Genomic DNA, 12,946 nt, shown 5'->3' with positions numbered 1-12,946 from the left:
TCCCACACTAGAATATAAGCGCCCAAAAGGCAGGAATTTTAGTCTGTTTTGTTCACTACTATATACTCAGCCTCTAAAACAATACTTGTCACACAGCAGGTGCTGAATAAATATCTGTGAATGAATGAATGAATGAATGGATACCAGAGGTCTGGAAGTTCTTCCCCAGGCTCAAGAACAGCCCCTACAAGCCATGCCAGGTACTGCCAGCAGGTGGCACTGTGACTACAGAAATGGCAGGTCCCTGGCTTCCCAGCCACTATTTTCCCCAGAAATTCACTCACTTAGATGCCCCCGTTTCCGCAATAAAATGCTGGAGTGTGTGTGATAATGTATGTGCCTCCCAGGTCAGTCTTCTGCCAGTTTTTTGTCTCCTGTCAGCAGTCCTGAGAACCTGAGATTATTTTCGGGCTGAGGAGGATCACCAGCCCTGGCCCTCAGCTCCAGGCATAGGTGATGGTGAGGTGCCTGGAATTGGGCAGCCAGGTTCTGGCAGCTGGATGGATTTGGTTAGACCCTGGGGAATCTTCCAGGGAGCCCTGGGAGAGGAGTGGGGTTTCACCACCTGTCTCCTCTCTGCTCTCAGCCATGGGACCCCTCCCGCATTCCCGGGGCAGCCTTGAGCACTTGGGCTCTGTCCAGCTCCGACCAGTCTTAGCAGCCATGGGAACCCTCTTTCCTCCTCCACAGGAAATGAGGAAAGCTAAGTCCCCTCTGCTCTGTGTTCCTGCTGCTTCTCACTGACAGCACGTGGAGTAATGAGCGAGGACCCTGGGCTCAGACCAGGGCCCATTCCTGGCTCTGTCACTTGCCCGCTGGATGACCTTGCCAAAAGCTGAGCCTCAGTTTTGTCATCTGTACAATGGGAGAGATGTGACTACCTCATTGTGGGGAAGTTCGGGTGCCTGTAAAACACCTCAGTAAGGACTAGTTCCCATCTTTCTTTTTTTTTTTTTTTTTAATTTTTTTGGCCATGCCACGTGGCAGGTGGGAATCTTAGTTCCATGACCAGGGATCGAATCCATGCCCCCTGCAGTGGAAGCACGGAGTCTTAACCACTGGACCGCCAGGGAAGTCTCTAGTTCCCGTCTTAAAGACAGGAGTGTGAGGGCTGTCCAGGCACCAAGATCAGACCAGGAGAGAGGGTGGCTGCCTGGGCCGTTGTTGTTCATTCGCTTATTCTGACGTCTGTGTGATGTGCCTCCTGTGAGCTCAGGGCTGTGTAGGGCTTTGAGGCACTATCAGGACCAAAAAGACTTTGTTGGCATTCAAGGGGCTAAGAATGAATGGAAGATACCGGACTAAACCTAGGTGAAAAAAATTAAATAGCAAATATGAGACAGAGTACAGGAGATGTCAGCAGGCCACTCATGATGAATCGCCCAGAGACGGTCCATAGAGCAAACCAGGATGATGACCCCAGCAAAGGGCACCCTGGCTCCACTGAGGCTGGTGGGGGTGGGGGAGGAGCCACCGTCAGGATGGGGTGCTCCTTCTGGGGGCGTATCATTAGGACACTTCAGTTGCTGGAGACGACACCCTCCTGCAGGACCCTGGAGTGAGGAGCGTCATGAAGGATGTTGCCACCCTTCCCATAAAGTCCAGTGTAACCTTCAGGCAACATACACTCTCCAGAGCCACATACTGTGAAGACAAATACAAGCAGAGGTCGTGAGCGCCGATTCCTGTTGGGACCTCTGCCACCACCTCAGAGAACCTGTGGGCCACTCCTTTCCATGAGCGCATTTTCCATGTTATGCTGAAGGCGAGAAGCCGTCAGGATCTTGGGTTTGGCATTTCCGAGGGCGGATACAGCTATAGCTCCATCCAGCTCTCCGCTGGGCCTTAGAACTTGTGGTCCTCCACCCTCCCTGCCAACATTCCTCAGAGCAATGCCAGCCTGTGCCCAACGTCCTCTGCCAAATCTTAGGCCTCCTGCCTCTGCCCTTTTCCCTACCTTCCCCCTCTTTTTTCCGGTTCTCACAATTTCCCTGAGGAAGAAACTGAGGCAGCAGGAAAGGACCGAGGAGCCCCAGGTGCTCCCCCTCGCTGACCTCAGAGACCCTGCACCTGCCTGGGGAAACTGCCGTCTCGTGTGGCCCCTGGCAGGCATGGGGCAGAGAGGCCCAGGCCCGTCCTGGACAGTCCGGCTGCCTCTGTCCCTCTCCCTGCCCATCTGGGCTTGGCACTGCTGCTCTGCTCGTGTCCTTGCTTTAACCAGCTGCCTGCCTGGCACAGAGGACTTCTGCTGGCCCCTCGGGGCCTGCAGGGCTGGGGCGGCAGCCGGCAGCTGGGAGGTGAGTCTGTTTACTCCACTGCCCCCCCCACCAGCTTCGCCCCATGGCACAGGGTGGAGGACTCACTTAGATTAATTAATCTGCTGCCCAGCCTGCTCCTCCAGCGCATCTTTTATTCATGGACAAGTGGCGTTCTCTGCTTTACCAGGACACGAGCATCAATATTTCATCCTTGCTTCGCCTGCCAGCATCCTGCTCCCTCCTTCCTGCTTCCCACCAGCTCTAGGACCCGGAGAGCTGGGCTGTGCTGGCCTGGCCCCGAGGCGTCATCGCAGATGTCCACGCTGCCTTCTTCGGCCCCTCAGCCTGCCCACCGTGCTGTCGTTGGCAGAACCAGAAGCCTTTCTGTGTAAGTGAGCCGGAGATGCAGCGCAGGCAGAGGGGCCAGGCCTGGAAGGAGCGTGTGGGCTCAGGGTCCTGCGGGGTTGAGGGAGATGTGCCCTGGTGCGTGTGTGTTGGGTGGGGTGACGCTGCAGCTGGCAGGACAGGCTTGTCACCGTGTTGCTGGGTGATTGTCAGGACAGGAGATGAGGGCTGCGCCTGGCACACATCTGGGTACATGGCAAGTGCTCATTTTTCTGCCTTCATTTTCTTTCTTCATTTTTCTCTTAGATCAGGTGTCACTGGTTTTTCCCACCCCCCAGGCCTAGGCAGATGGATGAAGGGAATGATGCCGGCATTCAGGATTACACGTCCCTCCTGCCAGCACCCAGCCTGTCTCACCTTGTCTGCTTCCCGGCTCTCCAGGCTTCCACGTCGGGGCTCAGGACAACGGGGGCTGAACCTCGGATCTGGAGGGGCCCTTACCCAGATCCTAGCCCATGGCTTGCTCAACCTGGGGTCCCAGAGGGGACATGAACCCTTGAAACACAAAGTCACTAAAATCACAGGTGACGTGTGTGTTTGTGTGTGTGTGTGTGTGTGTTTTCTGGGGAGGGGGACAGCCCTGGCTTTCATCAGATTCTCAGTGAGGTCTCAAAGCCATGAAAGGTTACAAACTACTAAATTCTAGACAGGTTAGATCTCCTTTTTTTTTTTGTGGTACGCGGGCCTCTCACTGTCGCGGCCTCTCCCGTTGTGGAGCACAGGCTCCGGACGCGCAGGCTCAGCGGCCATGGCTCACAGGCCCAGCCGCTCTGCGGCATGTGGGATCCTCCTGGACCGGGGCACAAACCCGTGTCCCCTGCATCGGCAGGCAGACCCCCAACCACTGCGCCACCAGATCTCCTCTTTCTGATGTGTCAGGAAGAGAATTAGTGGGGTCACTCATCCAAGGAGCCACCTCGAAGGTGTAAGTGTGAGTGTGGCAGCACTGGGTAGGTGCTGAGGTTGCAGAGGAATACGCTGCAGTCCTGCCCTGGAGGACCTGGCTGAGTGTGGAGCTGGCATGGAAGCAGTAACTCTCAGGTGGCCTTTGGACAGGCTGTGGTCCTTTCCCAGGCTGGTGGCCAGCACTTCATTTCTGCGTTGGGACTGTGGTTGAGGGCTCCTGCTGAGCTGAGCCCGTCAGGGAATTGCTGTGTCCCTGGCTTGTGCACCAAACTCCCCCTCCCTCCCTGAGGGCCAGGTGAGGCATCCCACTTCCCTCCTTCCCTCACACCCCATACCTGATCCCTCAGGAGCCCCTGCCCACTAAACCCCCAAATACCTTGTTATTCTACTTTTCTTCTTCCTGAATCTTGATCATTTTTAACAGAAAAGGGAAATTCATCATGAGTGTACAGTGTCTGGTGGACTGGCTCTGGACTCCGGGAAGCGGCTGGGGATCAAGGCTTCCTCTTGGTCTTTCTCTGGAACCTCTCTGGTTCGCTGTCTCAGGCCTCTTCACCTCTATCTCTGTGTCTCTTTCCCCTGCTTCCTTCTTCTGTCGCTTGTGGACCTGCCTTCCCACTGACACGGCTGAATATGGGGCCCCACTACTCTTTTGCTTTGATGAGATCATCCGTTTATATGTTTAATCTTAGAATATTACATGCATTCTTTTTAACTATTTCAGAATGTTTTGGCAGCAAGATGTGCATAGATTACTGCTTAGAGATGAATGTGCATATGTGCAGGGTGGGGTCAGGCTGGCTCCACCTGGAGAGAGGGGACTAAGTAGAGGATTCCCCAGAGAGAGGAAGCTGAAGGTGATACACCTCCTGTGTTGGGGGCAGGGACCCTCGCTGCCATTCCTCTTGACAGGCCCTCTTTAAAAGTCAATGTGATTTGCTCAGCCACAGCCCGGGAATTGCTTGGGCCAGGTGTACTTTTGTCACCAGCCTGCCATCTCCTGATAAATTCCCCCCTCCTCAGCCAGTCTTGGACTTCACAGCCTCATTCCAGGATGAAATCATGGACCATTCTGTCCTTGGCCCCCTGTTACTGTGACCGGGGCTGGGGTGACCTTGGATCTGAAGTTTGGTGCCAGGAGAAGGGATAGGTGGGTGTAGGGGAGACAAGGGCAGCTGGCACAGAGGGCCAGAGGTGGGAGACCCTCAAGGGGGAGATTGGGAGGCTCCGGCTGGGGGGGATGGGGTGCTGGCCAACGTGTCACATGTGTGCCCACGTCTCTCAGCCTTGAACTACATTCTCCCTCCATCAGCACTGCAGCCTTGAGCAACTAACTAGACTCTTGGGGGTGGGAGAGGGGTGTGACCAAGAGAGAAGGGAACTTTGGCCTGAAAACCAGAGGCAGAGGCATCCTCACCCTCCCTGTGGGCTCTGGGTCTGGGGTTCTCACTCTGACCCTTAGCGCCCCCCCACCCCCGCTCGCTGCCTCCATCCCCCAACATACCCTCTGGTCTAGGAAGGGGAACCTCAGTAGGGGAAGCAACTTCCTTGGTGTGGCTGCTAACTAGTCACATGCCTTTGAACAAGTTAAGTAACTTCTCTGTGCCTCAGTGTTTGCATCTGCACATTGGAGATAAGGGTTCTCACAGGTTTGTTGTAAAGATTAATTGAGTTTACACCTAAGAATTCAGCAGGATGTCTGCATACACTGAGTACTCAATAAGTGTTAGCCACTATTATTATCATTTGAGATGTTCTAGAAGGTTCTTCCCACCCCTATATCTCCTTCTGGAATTCCTCCTCCACTTATTTCTTTGGATCATAGTTCTTCCAAAGGCTCCAATGAAGAAACACAAAATAGCACCTGACAACGCTGTGTGAGGGTTAAGAACAGGAACCTGAGGCCTGGCTCCACACCTCGTCTGCTGTGTGACCTTGGGCAGCTCCACAGCCTCTCTGAACCTTGATTCCTTCTTTTTAGATGAGATAACAACAGACCCAGCTGTAAGGTTCTTGTGAACACAAAACGAGACCAAGTGTTTAAGACACTCAGCGTGGTGTGCGGCGTGGCATGAGTGGTCAAGAAGCACAAGGCTGTCACTTTACGAGGTGCTGGTCATGCATCACCGCATCGGATGCCGCCTCAATTCTGAGCTAGCAGTGCAGGGCTCACCACACCCCTTCCAGGTGAGAAGACTGAGGCCACGAGAGGGAAAGTGACTTTCTAAGCTGGGCTAGAACTTGGGCCTCCCGGCTCAGGGACTGGCCCTCAAAGCCTGGACCAGGTGGCTGTCACTCTTGGCGTGAGGGGAGGAATCAGGTTCTTTGCTCCTGCTCTGAGGCCTGGAGGGTGAGAAAGGGGCCGCCAGGGGTGGTGGTAGGTGCGAGTGTGAGGTTACAGTTGGGGGTGGGGATGGGGCTTCAGGAGACACAGCGAACCTCCCACTTCACAGCTTTGTCCCAACACAGCCCTACTCTCTGCCGCTGTGAGCACACCCATGCACCCTCCTCCGGCAGCTGCCAGGGCCTGGCTCTGGGCTTGGGGAGCCCTAGAATAGAGCCCCATCTGCAGGACTGGAAGCTGGGTGCCTGCCCCCCACCTCCTGGGATGTGGCCCTCTCTGGTGCCTCCAGGCCTCAGGAGGGCTAGAGACTGGCCCCAACCCAGGGAAAAGCTTTAGACATGATTTCATTTTTTACTGAGATTGTAAGTGGGGGAAAAAGACAAGTAAAAAATAACCCATCTGGACTGGGGTGGGGGTGGGGAAAGCAATTTCCTCCTGAGATCTGTTTTTCTGATTCTTAGATGCAATTTGGAAATGTCTCGGTGCCTCTGGCTGGGGTGTGGGCCAGGCCACCTACAAGGCACTTGGGTGGGCCCTGTGGCGTGGCTGGGGGCAGTGGAGGAGGTGGGGAGGGACTAAGGCCTTGCTGGGTTCCAGCTCAGCCCTCAAGGTCAGGCCAGAGGGGGAGGTGTGGGCGGGGAGAGTGTGGCAGAGGGAACCCTGAGGACCGAGGGCGGCAGAGACGGACCAGAGGAAGGGGTCGGGGGTCCTGATGGGCAGAAGCGTGGAGGAAGGTACAGAGGAGAATCCCAGCCTGCTGGGGTTGGGACGGGGGGTGGCCCAGCACCTAAAGGAGGCCCCTGCCTTGGGTCAGGATCTCCAGAGATCTCATGCGGCAGAGGCACAAATCCCCCCTGAAGGACAGTGAATTCTAATCCCTTTTCTGGAAGGCCCCCTGGGTGCTGGGGAGTCAGGTGGTCCCTCGGGGGCGTTGTCCGAGCCCTCTGGAGCATGCGTGGTAAAGGGCCAGCCGGTACGCCTCAGGGTTCCCGGATTGTTGTCCTCTTGGGCCATCCTCCACGTTCCCCGGAAGCCTCCTCCTCAGCCGCTGCTTCTGTTCGCAGAGGTGCTCTGGCAGCCACAGCACAACCGTGAGGATTCCAGCTTGGGGGCAGGATGGGCCTCTGTGGGTAGGACAGAAATGGAGACTGAGGCCCACGGGAGGGGCCTGCCCGGGGCTTGTCCTTCCCTCTGACGTGGTGCTAACCCCATGTCCTAAAGCACCAACCCTCCAACTCACCCATCAACCCCCCGAGTCTACCAACTTACCAATCAAGCCGTCACCCCACTAACCAATTCAGTAACCACCAACCAATGTATGACCCTACATGGTGCCACACCACCACCCTGGCAACCTTCTAAGCAACTACCAACCACCCCCCCAACCGGAAACCCACCAACCAGTCTGCCAGCTAACCTGTTCTTCCACCATTCTACCACCCCACTAACTAGCCTATCAACCAACCCGCCAGTCAACCCATCACCTTACTGTCCAATCAGAAGACAGAAGCTACACAGTACTATTAACAGGAAGGGTTTAATACAGACATTATTAACTACAACAGGGGATAACTTCCTAAAGATTACCTACCAACTATTTTAATAGGAGACTGCTTACCTACTCTAAGGAAACAAAGGAATAGCAGACATGGGGAGGGGTCACTGCCTCTGGGTCTGAGGCAAAGCATAAAGGAAGGAGCAAACCTGGAAGAGCCTTCCCCAGAAACACGCCCCGGGGTTGATGACATCACCACCCTGCTAAGGGAGGGAACGGCTGGCTGGCGAGGCCCCCTAGGTGCCACACAGGTGGAGCTTCCTGGGAAGCTGCCTTTGGGGTGCTGGAGGAAGCTGTGTGCTGCGGAGGCCTTACTGCAGGGGCCTGGAAGGGAAACCCCTTCCTCCTGCTGTGTTTAGCCCCTTCAACTAACAAAGCTTAACAGAGAGCCAGCTGGTAAAGGAGAAACATGTACAGAGTCCAGCCATGATCACAGACTAGGTAATGAAGAGTAGATTTGAAGCTGAGAGGCAATAAGGTAATAACTGGCGTGCCCATTCTCCCACCTCCTCCCCAACCCAGGAAGCCTCTAACCAACCTATGAGTCCATGGGCCAATCAGCCAATCAGCTAAGAAGCCTAGTCTTCCAACAACCCACCCCATACCCTACCAACTAGCAATCCTCTAAGCAGTATACCAGCCCATCTACCCACCTACCAGCCAACCCAGCAACAGTGTTCTTTCTTTTAATTTTTTTAGTGGGTGTGTATCTGTTAATTTCATACTCTTAATTTATTCCCTCCCCTCCTTTCCCCTTTGATAACCATAAGTTTGTTTTCTATGTCTGGGTCTGTTTTCTTGATGTTACCCCTTTCCAGGCGCTGTGCTCCGAGCTGTGTGGACAGTTTCCACCCTGAAGGAGAAACACTTTGGAGTAATTATCCAGGCTGGGGAGACATAAGACCAGCTCAGGGTCAGCAGGGACCTGTCACACAGGTGACACCCGTTAAATGGACAAACAGGGCAGACAGCATGCTCTGAAGTTAGTAGTGGGAGAAATGGTGTGAGACAAGCTTCGTGGAGGAAGGGAAGTGATCTGGGTTTTGAAGAATGAGCAGAATGGAGGTTTAGATCTGAAAAGAGCTTCAGAAGGAAGGCAGATGGGGACAAGCATCTCCAGTGTCTCTGGATCAAGGAGGACTTGGGCACATGACTTTTGCGTGAAGGGCTCACCATGCCCAGGGAGCCCTTTACCCGCAGCTGCACTGGGCCTGCAGGGAGTGAGTCACCATCTTGCCCATGATGGGCAAGAGCCATCATGGCCCTGGGAGAGGTGCTGGTCATACCATCAGCTTTTTTCTCAGGCAGTGGACAGACGTTCTATCTAATGGGGCTCTTCCTTTCTCATCAAGGACAAAAATGAAAAGAAAAGGAAAAAAGGTTCACCCAGTTTCAGGCAGACATCAGGAAGAACTTCCAGTCCAGACCAGCAGGAGTCTCAGGAATTGCTTCTCTCTAGACCTTAAAGAAGAGAGACTCCTATCCAGCTGGGCTGGCTGAAATATTAACCTGCTTAGAGGCAGGGGAATAATGGTGATGACCCATCCTAACCCTGCTGTTAAAGAGTTCCCTGCGCCCCAGGTCCACCTGTTCCCAGGCTCCCAAGAGCCCAGGTGCCATTAAGTATCTTGGAATAAAAATCTGACTTCAGAATCAATTGATGGAGAGAGGTTCTCCAAACATTCGCCAGCGAAGGTAATTAAATTCCGATAGGAGAAGACGGAGAGGTGTGACAGGCCGGTGGGGGCAGTGTGCTGGCGCCGGGCTGCTGAGCAGTGAAATCGCAGGCGTGCGCAGCCCAAAGCTGGCAGCAGCACAAAGGAAATTGGAGCAGTCAAATATTTCCCTCCTCGTTGCGTTCCATTTACATGTTTATAATAGAGGTTCTTAAGGCCCTAATGAGAAGGCTGCTCATTGCAGGGAAGAAGATGATTAAGGCTCTGCCAGACACGATCAGGGACAGGAACAAAGGCCTGTTAATGACTACAGAAGGACAGGAGGGGAGCCAGGCTCCGCTTGCAACTCCCCAGAGCCTCCCCTGGCTGGGACCTTCCTGTTTTCCAGGCTCACCTTTGCCCCCTACCCCTGTGACCTCCAAGGGGTGGGTTGGATACATCCCCAGGGCTCATAAAGGGGTTTGAGGATGTTCCCATGTCCCCTCCCTAGGGGGTAATTTCAGGCTGTACCTGTAGCACATGAAGATCTGTCCCCTGGAGATGCCCCGCGGGGGCGGGGGCGGGGTGGGGGCGGGGTGGGGGAAAGGAATCAGAAGAAACAACAATGCTGAACTGCTTGGCCATCGCATGGACACACTGCCCACTAGGAGGCAGCTCACAGGAATTTCCGGGCCCTAGAGGGGGCTCGCCACAGGCAGAGGATAAGGCCCCTCTTCCCAGGCTTCAGGACACAAGGCTATGTCTGTGGCGATCCAGGCCAGACTGGTGACCCGATGGCATCTGATACGAAGGCTGAGAGTTCCTGCCGAGTTGACTTGAAGGGCTCTTTAACAACCGGAGTTCATGATGTGGTGGAAAATGTATGGGCTTTGGGCCAACAGACTTAGGGCCAGACGACCTAGGTTCAAATCCCAGATCTGCTATTTGCTAGTGAGCGTCCGTCTCTTCATGTGTAGAAAGGGGATAGTCACACCTAGGAATCCACACTAGGCTTGTGTGATGATTCAGTGAAAAAATGTAGGTAAAGTCTGGCATACAGTAGGTGCTAAATGCATGTTGGTGACCTTCCCCCTACTCTGTGGGGCTGGCTTGGTGGGCTGAGGGGAAGGCCTTGGAACTCTTCTCTCGGACCTCCCAGGGCCTGGGCCTGAGTGTGTGCAGCACTGGGTCCTTCAGCAGGACCCTGCTCCACATCTACTCTGCTTGTGCTGGGGTATCTGGGGATAATCAGGGAAGAGCAGCTCTCAGTCCCCCAGGGAAGGGTGGAAATCTGCACCCTTGGGCACTGCCTGCCTCTGGGTGACTGTTCACTGTGTGCTGTCACCTGTGTTCCATCCTGAGGCCCTCACCTGTGTTCTGTCCTACTTCTCAGGGCTCAAGAGATGAGGGGAAGATGAGAGGAGAGAGATGAGAGGAACAGGCCTGGGTATCCCCCTGACTTCCCCGTGGGGAAGAAGGATCAGAGGGATAAGAGTTATGTCATACATGGTAGCGTGAATCTGGCAGTCAAAAGAGGAATTTGAAAAACTTTGATTTTTAGGAAAACAATCATCTCATAAAAGCCCAAATCAGAAATTTCCCAGTTAAGATCTTGATTCTAGGCCCAGGGCATATAGGGTCAGAGATGAGAATGATGCTGAAGGAGAGCCAAAGGCTTTAAGATGAGAGACTTGGGACTTCCCTGGCGGTCCAGTCGTTAAGACTTTGCCTTCCAATGAAAGGGGTGCCGGTTCGATCCCTGGTTGGGGAGCTAAGATCCCACATGACTCATGGCCAAAACATCAAAACATAAAAACAGAAGCAATATTGTAACAAATTCAGTAAAGACTTTAAAAGTGGTCCACATAAAAAAAATTAAAAAAAAAAAAAAGATGAGCGACCCAAGCTCGCTGGAGGATATGGTGCTATCTTGGCCTTCTCAGGGGTCAGTCTTGGGCGAATAGCTCAGAGGCTGTGATGCTGTGGAAGGGGGCGGTGGGGGAAGGCAACAAGGACTGTCTACCGTGTCTTTGCTCACCAAGGCACATTCCCTGGAGCTGTCCACGGTGCTGGCCTCAGATCTCATCTGGCACAGCCTTGCTGGCCACACCTCTCCAGATGCTTGTCTGCCAGGCCTGTCATGTCCAGAACCCCTGCCCAAGCCTGTAGCACTGACCCCTGCTGCAAGTCCCAGAACTTGCAGGCATACCTAACTCTAAGGTGAATTTTACCTCAAGTCTTACTGTTAACAATAACCTGACCTTATAACAATAACCCGATTATAGCCTATAGTCTAGTGTTCACCTTAACCAGACCTCTAACAAGAATGCAGACTTGGGCTTCCCTGGTGGTGCAGTGGTTGAGAGTCCGCCTGCCGATGCAGGGGACATGGGTTCGTGCCCCGGTCCGGGAAGATCCCACATGCCGCGGAGCGGCAGGGCCCGTGAGCCATGGCCGCTGAGCCTGCGGAAAAAAAAAAAGAATGCAGACTTGAACCCAATACAGATATGAAGTTCAGCCCCACCCTCATCCTTTCCTTAATATGAATCTTAATTTAAACACTATCCTCATTTCTAACCTCAGCCCTAGTATTAGTCAGCACTTGACCTCTAACCCTAATCTCAGACTATACCTGAGCCCTAAAGTCTTGGGGTTGGTTGAAGACTGGCTCCCCACTCCCTCCTCTTCTCTCCCTCCTTATAAACATGGTTGAGCACCTGTGTGGGCATAGAGAGATGTGTCACACCACCCCTGTTCTTAGGGACCTTGGCCATGTGCCCCCAGCGCCCTCACTATCAGACGGGGGAGCCCAGGGATTGATAAACTCATGCCAATGTCAGCACTGACAACATTCCCCAAGGGGGAAAGTCTTTGGAGAAGACATCGTTATCATTTTCCAAAGGCAAAGGGTAAAGGTGGGCCATGGGGTGCTTTGGATTCTGCCCCCAACTCTCCACCTGCCGTGTGTCTCTGACTCTGGTCCATCGTGCCCCCGGTGTGGGTGGAAGGGGGAACGCGGGTACCCCTCGTGGAGAAAACTTTCACAGAGGCAAGGCAAGGGACTGCTTTGTACATAAATGCTGAGGAGTGCTGAGTAGCACGGGAAGTATCAGACACAACACCAGCATCAAGAGGCTCCTCTCACGCTCAGCCTGTTGGAGCCTCACTGCACTCTCTGAGTGGGGGATGCAGTCCCATTTTGAAGCTGAGAAAGCTGAGGTTCTGAGAGGCGAAATGACTTGCCTCAGATCACAAAGATACAAGGTGGAGGAGCGGGAGTCAGATGCAGGTCTTCTGGCTGCAAGGCCTCGGAGCTGTGGAAGGGGCCCTAGAGGAGGAACGCGGAGGGCCTCAGAATTGAGGGCATGGGGGTTTTCTAGCTACAGGGCACAGTGTTGGGAGGGGTGAGTTGGGGATTGAGGTGGGAGTTGAAGAAGAGAGGTTGGCCAGGGCTGAGATGGGTGGATGGGATGGGATGGCCTCTGTAGGCTGGTCTGGACTTTGCCTTGACTGGAGGTGGGGAAGCTCAGAGGGAGAAGAGAACCCCATGGCTGATTCCTCCTGCAGGGCCTGCCCTTGTGTTCCACATGGGGAACCCAGGGAGTGAGATGGAAAAGGGGGGTGGGGGAGCATGACAGCCAGGAGAAGGCACGTGATGGTCCTGGGGTCCACGGTCCACTGACCCTCCACTCCTCCACAGCCTCCCTCCTCCATCCTTTGGGTCTTCTGCTCACAGCCAGAGGGACCTTCTGAGATGCACATGAGGACGCTCCTCTCCAGGAATCTGGGCTGCTTCCTTTTTCCTGCCCAATTCCACCCAACT

Source organism: Hyperoodon ampullatus, assembly GCF_949752795.1.
Source record: "Hyperoodon ampullatus genome assembly, chromosome: 7".
In the NCBI taxonomy this organism is placed as follows: Eukaryota; Metazoa; Chordata; class Mammalia; order Artiodactyla; family Ziphiidae; genus Hyperoodon; species Hyperoodon ampullatus.
This window is presented reverse-complemented; position numbering follows the sequence as displayed.